The sequence below is a fragment of the Peromyscus maniculatus genome, chromosome 1, assembly GCF_049852395.1.
Source record: "Peromyscus maniculatus bairdii isolate BWxNUB_F1_BW_parent chromosome 1, HU_Pman_BW_mat_3.1, whole genome shotgun sequence".
Taxonomy (NCBI): Eukaryota; Metazoa; Chordata; class Mammalia; order Rodentia; family Cricetidae; genus Peromyscus; species Peromyscus maniculatus.
Window position 1 is genome coordinate 30506344 of NC_134852.1, and position 9313 is coordinate 30515656.

A 9313-nucleotide genomic window follows, 5' to 3' on the forward strand; every position below is an offset into this window, starting at 1 on the left:
GGTCTCCCCATTGCTGTGGCAGAGACGGCAGATCTTAGTGAACTGGAGGCCAGCTTGGTCTACCTAGTGAGTTCCAGGACAGCCAGGGCTACACAAAGAAACCCTGTCTCGAAACCGCCCCCTCCAAAGGAAAAAGTTCTGTCAGTTCCCCACTACCCCATCCCGTAAGCAGACGTAGATATCAGCATCTGGTCCTTTCCCACACAAAGGCTGCTCTGTGATTGCGTCTCTGGCCCTGCGTCTTTCTTTCTGGCCAACCTCACACACAGCTTTTGAGCTTACTGAAGTTGAAAGAAAAGAGAAAAGTCAGCAGCCGGGCGGTGGTGGCGCACGACTTTAATCCCAGCACTCGGGAGGCAGAGCCAGGCGGATCTCTGTGAGTTCGAGGCCACCCTGGGCTACCAAGTGAGTTCCAGGAAAAGCGCAAAGCTACACAGAGAAACCCTGTCTCGAAAAAAACAAAAAAAAAAAAACCAAAAAAACAAAAAAAAAAAAACAAAAAAAAAAAAAAAGAAAAAAGTCAGATTCCTGGGGAAGCTCACACCAACCTTTACATTTTTCTTTCTTCTTCTTCTTCTTCTTCTTCTTCTTCTTCTTCTTCTTCTTCTTCTTCTTCTTCTTCTTCTTCTTCTTCTTCTTCTTCTTCTTCTTCTTCTTCTCTTCCTCCTCCTCCTCCTATTTTTTGCTGTTTGTTAGCATCTGTTTCCAAGTTTGATAGATTCTAAAACTGCTTTTCAAAGAAGTATGCACTGTGTGTGTGTGTACCTTAGTGTGTGTTTATGTATGTAGTGTGTGTATATAGGTATAGTGTGTATGAATGAAGTGTGTAAGTGTGCATGAGTGTGTGTATGTATGTATGTCTTGTGTGAGTGCATATATATGAGTAGTATATATGAATGAAGTGTGAGTGTGTGTGAAGGGTCCAGAAATAGGAAGACAGGAATGTACAAATAAGATAGTAATATAGGAAAAAGATAGGAATATAAAAATAAGATAAAGCTATAGGAGTAAAATTTATAAGCTTAAGAGATGGAAGCTGCCAGCCATCATCTGCCAGCAAATAGGGATTAACCTTTAACTGGGCCTTTCTTTGTTTTATGATGGGTATCTGTCAGCAATCCAAACGTTAGGGTTTTGTTTGTTGTTTGTTTGTTTGTTTGTTTGAACGACAGCTCTTTGCAGCCTGGGGTTAGCTATTCTCCCAGCCACTGACAACTGAGTAGACCAAAGGTAACCTTTGATGAGTTACATTGTTTCGTATTCCCCCTGCTAAGGGAACTCAGCGATGGGAAAAGTTGCAGGATTGGGGTAAACATCACTTAGCTGTGTCAGGGAAGACGACGGACTTTTACAAACATTAATTAGCTGGCACCCTCCAAAACCTTGTTAGCAAAACTGTGAATCCTCAAATGCAGTATGTCTCTAAAAGTTTAACTTTGAAATTGTAAAAATTCGTTTGTTCCCGCCTCATGCTTACTTCTTACTATCAAAGGGGGGCTTTAAACCCTCCCCAATTTACCACAAGTTTCAGCATCCTGAACTCTGGTTGTTGACTCGGCTAGCTGATAAGGATTTTGTGCCCCTGTAGTGATTTTTTTTTTTTTTCTGGAATAAAGTTTGCTTCTGGTTTCATAGACTTTGGTAGTCTATCCCTGATTTTTTTTGTGCCCTTGGACCTAACAGTGTGTATGAGTGCATGGAGTGTGTGTGACTATGTATGTGTAGAGTGCATGTGTGTGTTTGTGCACACACTCGTACGTGTGTGTATGTGTGCGTGCATGCGTGCGTGCGTGCGCATGTGCACAGGCACACATGCATGCCTTGGTACATGTGTGAAGGTCTGAGGACACCCCTTAGTCCGTTCCCCCCTCCACCCTGTGGGCTCTGAGAATCCAGTCATGAAGCTTGTGAGGGAAGTGCCTGGGGCGCCACAATGCCGCTGGTTCCCTAATTTGTATTGTTATTTTCTAAATGAGTAACTCCACCATTTCCTTCCTGCACTACCCTTCCATTGGACACCTCCAGTGCCGGTATCTTTTTGGTTGCCTGCCGAGGTCTGGGTAGGTTTGGCCAAGCGAGCTGGCAGAATTGGGGGTGGGAGCAGGTCCCAGGGTCGGGGCATACCCGCTAATGCACATATGAATGAATAAAACCAATTTGGCAATGTTTGCTGTTTTCCAGGGAGATTAACACAAAGCCAGGGTATTTTTGATTTCTCCGTTTTCCTCAAATACTTCTAAATCAAATTAATGTCACTGCGAAACCTACAACGGTCTGAAGTAACAGATGATTTTTTTCCCTCCCAGTTCCTCTGGTGAATCTGTAGTTTCTTTAGTCGCCCTTCTTGCCAGCCTTTCTCCCTAAGCTAGTGAGAGTCTGGGCTTGGGCTAGGTGTCTGCTGCTGATCGGGACTGTTGTCACTCAGAGGTTGGCTTTTCCCACTGTGTGAGAGACATCAGGAGGGCGAGGGACCAATTTCCCTGTGTTTTCCCAGCTGAGCTAACCAGGTCCATCCAACCTTGTTTCTGGAACTTCCTTAGACGCCTATTGCCAGTCACACGGTACTCTCCCTGAGTCTCCAGCCTGCTGGGGTGGATGAAAGCGCTTCTCGAAAATAAATTAAATAATTAAATATATATTGCATTTTATCTATTGTATGTTCGATTTGAGTGTGGATACGATGAATGACTGGAGGTCAGAGGTCAATGAACGTGAATAGCAGCAAAGAAACCAAAACAGTCGCTCCGTGGGTGAAAAGGGAAAAGTTTATTCCAAACCGCCAAAGCTGTCTGGGGGGGGGGGGAGCAGAGAGAAGTGAAAGGGTGGGGGTGGAGGGGAGTGGGGGGTTTGAGGGGTGGGATTCTCCTGGGTTCTAAGGGAGTGGGTACCTGGGAGGAAGGGAGCCTGGGGCCTGGAGCGGGAGCTTCGAAGTGTATAACAAGTACTTATGAGTAGGGACTGAGAGAGCCTCGAGGCTGCTAGCGTAAACTCCGTGTGCGGATACTCACCACAGGTGTAATAGAAGAGCCATATGCCCCCTTTTCTAGAGATAGGGAGGATGACTCGTATTGGCAAGTGGGAACCCGGCTTTCCAAGTCCCCAAGGGAATGCTGGCTTTTGTCTGACAGAATTTGGGAAAGGGAATTTCTTTGGACTGACAGTTAATTTGCCAGAGTTGGTCCTTTCCTTCCTCATGTGGGTCCTGGGGATTGAGCCCAGGTCATCAGGTTTGATTGCAAGCATCTTTACACACACCCCCCCCCCACAGTCATCTCTCCAGCCAGAAAATGCCTCTGTGGCTGGAATCGAGGTCTCAATAAACAGGGGAGGTGGAGGAGGAACAGAGTTAGATCCCGGAGGAGGAAAAGGCCACATAGTAGCGAGTATGTAAGTATTTTTGAACGAACTAGGAAGCCAGGGGCTGAAGAGGTGATGAGGTGGTAAAGAGCGCCTCTTGCTCTTCCAGAGGACTCCAGTTCCCAGCATTCGCACTGGCAGCTCAAAACTGCTTATAACTAAAGGTACTTAGTCCCAGCCCATGGGACACAGAGGCCAGCGTGAGTCTATAAAGTGAGTTCCAGGACAGCCAGAGCTGTTACACAGAGAAACCCTGTCTCCAAACCAAAAACCACCTCCCCACAAAAAAACAAACAAACAAACAAAAAAACAAACAAAAAAAAAACAAAACAAAACCACACACAAACAAAAACCTTCATATAACTCCTGTTCTTGGGGATTCAATACCTTCTTGGGCACATGTACACTACCTGCAGCCATACACACAGATACACAGACATAAATTAAAGATAAAAAAAAGAAAGAACAGGCAAACAGCTTAGAGCAAAGAAGGACTGTCCCCCAAACCAAGGTGGGTCTGGTCCTCAGAAGTATATCACCCAAGAAGACAATTTTGAGTTTTCTGGGCACAAGGGCCACAAGCTGGTACCGGCACCAGCTCCCGGGACTCCTTCACTGAAAATGGATCATTCTAGGGCCCTGACATTGGGCATCAATGTCATCAGCAAAAAAACACAGTTCTCACCTCATAGAGAATGGAGAGAGTTGGTTCTGAAGCCAAATATGAGTGACTTTGGCTTGGGAAACATGGATTCAGCTTACATGTTCCAGCAAATGGGTTTCATGCCAGGCATGGTGGTGCACACCTTTAATCCCAGCACTTGGGTGGCAGAGGCAGAAGGATCCCAGTGAGTTCCAGGCCAGCCTGGTCTAAGTAGCGAATTCCAGGCTAACCAGGGCTACATGATAGTGGAAAACATTAGATTGGCCTAGAGCCATGTCTAGGAGGCATGATCTTGATTGCTAATGTGTAGCTCGAGTTTTCCTGCCTGGCCCACAGTCAGGACAAATCTCTCTCACCTGCCAGTCCTGCAGCCACTCAGACCCAACCAAGTAAACACAGAGACTTATATTGCTTACAAACTGTATGGCCGTGGCAGGCTTTTTGCTAACTGTTCTTATATCTTTGTTTGTTTGTTTGTTTGTTTGTTTGTTTTGGTTTTTTCGAGACAGGGTTTCTCTGTGTAGCTTTGCGCCTTTCCTGGAACTCGCTTTGGCAACCAGGCTGGCCTTGAACTCACAGAGATCTGCCTGCCTTTGCCTCCTGAGTGCTGGGATTAAAGACGTGTGCCACCACTGCCCGGCTTGTTCTTATATCTTAAATTAACCCATTTCTTTTTTTTTTTTTGTGATATATATTTTTTATTTTACAATACCATTCAGTTCTACATATCAGCCATGGGTTCCCCTATTCTCCCCCCTCCCACGCCCTCCCCTTACCCCCAGCCCACCCTCCATTCCCACCTCCTCCAGGACAAGTCCTCCCCCGAGGACTGTGATCAACTTGGTAGACTCAGTCCAGGGAGGTCCAGTCCCTTCCTCCCAGACTAAGCCAAGTATCCCTGCATAAGTTCCTGGTTTCAAACAGCCAACTCATGGAATGAGCACAGGACTTGGTCCCACTGCCTAGATGCCTCCCAAACTGATCAAGCCAATCAACTGTCTCACCTATTCAGAGGGCCTGATCCAGCTGGGAGCCCCTCAGCCTTTGGTTCATAGTTCATGTGTTTCCATTCATTTGGCTATTTTTTTTCAATAATTGAGTAAAACTGAAATTTATTATATGCCACAGTCGTCCTAGGGACCTCCATGCTATATATATAGCCTCTATGGTTCTATGGGTTGTGGTCTGATTGTTCATTTTATATCCAGAATCCACCAATGAGTGAGTACATACCATGACTGTCTTTCTGGGTTTGGGTTACCTCACTCAGGATGATTTTTTCTAGTTCCATCCATTTGCCTGCAAATTTCATGCTTTCATTGTTTTTCTCTGCTGAGTAGTACTCCATTGTGTATATGTACCACATTTTTTTCATCCAGTCTTCCGTTGATGGGCATCTAGGTTGTTTCCAGGTTCTGGCTATTACAAATAGTGCTGCTATGAACATAGCTGAGCATGTATCTTTATGGTATGTATCAGCATTCTTTGGGTATATGCCCAAGAGTGGGATGGCTGGGTCTTGAGGTAATTCGATTCCTAATTTTCTGAGAAACCGCCATACTGATTTCCACAGTGGTTGTACAAGTTTACATTCCCACCAACAGTGGAGGAGTGTTCCCTTTGCTCCACATCCTCTCCAACATTGGTTGTCATTGGTGGTTTTGATCTTAGCCATTCTAACAGGTGTAAGGTGGTATCTCAGAGTCGTTTTGATTTGCATTTCTCTGATGATTAAGGATGTTGAGCATTTCTTTAAATGTCTTTCAGCCATTTGTAGTTCTTGTTTTGTGAATTCTCTGTTTAGCTCTTTAGCCCATTTTTTAATTGGACTGTTCAGTGCTTTGATGTCTAGTTTCTTGAGTTCTTTATATATTGTGGAGATCAATCCTCTGTCAGATGTGGGGTTGGTGAAGATCTTTTCCCAATCTGTTGGGTGTCTTTTTGTCTTATTGACTGTGTCTTTTGCCCTGCAAAAGCTTCTCAGTTTTGAGAGGTCCCATTTATTAATGGTTGTGCTCAGGGTCTGTGCTGTCGGTGTTTTATTTAGGAAATGGTCTCCAGTGCCAATGCGTTCAAGAGTGCTTCCTATCTTCTTTTCTATTAAGTTTAGTGTAACTGGATTTATGTGTAGGTCTTTGATCCACTTGGACTTGAGTTTTGTGCATGGTGACAGATATGGATCTATTTGTAATCTTTTACATATTGACATCCAGTTATGCCAGCACCATTTGTTGAAGATACTTTCTTTGTTCCATTGTATAGTTTTGGCTCCTTTGTCAAAAACCAGGTGTTCATATGTGCATGGATTAATGTCAGGGTCTTCAATTCGATTCCATTGGTCCGTATGTCGGTTTTTATACCAGTACCAAGCTGTTTTTATTACTATAGCTCTATAGTAGAGTTTGAGGTCAGGGATGGTGATGCCTCCAAGGGTTGCTTTATCGTATAGGATTCTTTTAGCTATCCTGGGTCTTTTGTTTTTCCATATAAAGTTGAGTATTTTTCTTTCCAAATCTGTGAAGAATTGTGTTGGGATTTTGATGGGGATTGCATTGAATCTGTAGATTGCTTTTGGTAAGATTGCCATTTTTACTATGTTAATCCTACCTATCCATGAGCATGGGAGATCCTTCCATTTTCTGATATCTTCTTCAATTTCTTTCTTTAGAGATTTAAAGTTCTTATCAAAAAGGTCTTTCAGTTGTTTAGTTAGTGTTATCCCAAGGTATTTTATATTATTTGTGGCTATTGTAAAGGGTGATGTTTCTCTGACTTCTTTCTCAGCCCTTTTATCATTTGTGTATAGGAGGGCTACTGATTTTTTTGAGTTGATCTTGTATCCTGCCACTTTACTGAAGGAGTTTATCAGCTGTAGAAGTTCCCTGGTAGAGTTTTTGGGGTCACTTATGTATACTATCATATCATCTGCAAATAGTGAAAGTTTGACTTCTTCCTTGCCAATTTGTATCCCTTTGATCTCCTTTTGTTGTCTTATTGCTCTAGCTAGAACTTCTAGTACTATATTGAATAAATATGGGGAGAGTGGACAGCCTTGTCTTGTTCCTGAATTTAGTGGTATCGCTTTGAGTTTCTCTCCATTTAATTTGATGTTTGCTGTTGGCTTGCTATAAATTGCTTTTATTATGTTTAGAAATGTTCCTTGTATTCCTATTCTTTCTAAGACCTTTATCATGAAGGGGTGTTGGATTTTGTCAAAGGCTTTTTCAGCATCTAGGGAGATGATCATGTGGTTTTTTTCTTTCAGTTTGTTTATATGGTGTATTACATTGACTGATTTCCGTATGTTGAACCATCCTTGCATCCCTGGGATGAAAATTAACCCATTTCTATTAATCTATAAGTTTCCATGTGGCTCATGGCTTACCGGTGCCTTACATCTTGCTTGTCATGGTGGCGGCTGGCAGTGTCTCTCTGCCTCAGCCTTTCTGTTCCCAGCATTGTCTTCTCTGCTTGTCCCACCTATCCTTCCTGCCTGACTACTGGCCAATCAGTGTTTTATTTATTTATTTATTTATTTTGGTTTTTCGAGACAGGGTTTCTCTGTGTAGCTTTGCGCCTTTCCTGGGACTCACTTGGTAGCCCAGGCTGGCCTCGAACTCATAGAGTTCTGCCTGCCTCTGCCTCCCAAGTGCTGGGATTAAAGGCATGCGCCACCACTGCCCGGACAGTGTTTTATTTATTAACCAATCAGAGCAACACATTTAACACACAGAACATCCCACAGCTCTAATGGGTGTAGGAGGACCCAGTCCCCAGTGGGCGGTACTATCCCCAGGCAGGAACATGAGCCAGGGAATCAGCCAGTAAGCAGCATTTCTCCATGGTTTCAGCTTCAAGCTCTTGTCTTGAGTTCCTGCCTCGGTTTCCCTCGATAATGGACTATCACAGGTAAGCTGAAATAAACCCTTTCTTCCCAAGCTGATTGGCTGCTTTCAACCATGGTGTTTACCATCCCAGCAACATGAAACCAACAAGGACGGAAAAACAGGGGGAGCTCCTCCATAGCTCTTTGATGCTGTCTGATGAGTGATTTTTAAAGATGATGTGTTCCCAGAGGTTCTGTGTGATGGTCAAAAGGAAATTAAATCAGACACAGACTTGGACAAGGAATGGCAGCTATTAAGGGGTTAACGGTAGCTTGTGGCGATTTGGCACTGGATCTGCAACATTCTAACTCTCAATCATGAAATTAGTCATAATTGTAGAATCTTTACATGGGTGTGGCTTTTTAGTGTTGGGGAACTTCAGTCCCCAGAGCAATTTCGGGAGGAACAGATGGGTTTGTGGCACTCCTGTGACTTTGATGTGGGCTTGTCGGTGGTGGTACGGCACAGACACAGCACAGGACTGACGCCACCAGCTCGAGGAAGTCCCTTCACCGTACTTCCCTGCAGAAAACAGTTTCAGGACCAGCCAGCGTGGAACAGAGTCTGTGTTTATTAAAAATGACAGGAAAGGCCGACCAGATGGCTCAGTGGGTGAAGGCATTTGCAACCAAGCCTGAAGACCTGAGTTTGATTCCCCGGGCCCTACGTGATGAAAGGAGAGAACTGACTCCAGCAAGCTCTCCTCTGCCCTCCACATGGTGTATTTTTATTTACTTATTTTTATGTGTGTGAGCGTTTTTGTCTGCGTGTGTATCAGTGCCCCGTGTACATGCCCGGTGCCTGAGGAGGCAAAAAGAGGGTACCGGGTCCCCTGGAACTGGAGTTACAGATGATTGTGAAATGCCATGTGGGTGCTGGGGATTGAACCTGGGTTCCCAGGAAGAGCAACCAGAGCTCTTAACCTCTGAGCCATCTCTCTTGACCTTAAATTTGTTTTAAGTGTGTGTGTGTGTGTGTGTGTGTAGGGGCAATGCTAGGGGTAAGAATAAAGTATTCCTGGGAGTTTGGATGTGGGTTCCCAAGGAGTCATGTTTGAATGTCTCCACGGCAGCCATATATATGATTTGGTGGCTGGCTCTCAATGTCCATTTCAGAAGATGGAGAAGAATGTTTTTGGTTTTATTCTTTTGTCTCCCAGACTGGTCCTAGACTCCTTACGTAGCTGAGGATAACCTTGAACCTTTGATACCTCCTCCTCAGTGCTGAGACAGCAGGCAGGCCTCACGATCAGACCTGGTTTCTACTCTGCTAGGGGGTTGGAACCCAGGACTTCCTGCACGCTGGTTAAGCACTCTCCACAGACTCACGTTCCCTGCCCCATACTGTCATAACAAAAATTGTTAGTATTCATCGGTGAGCCTGAGCGATGGAGCACATGTGAGGG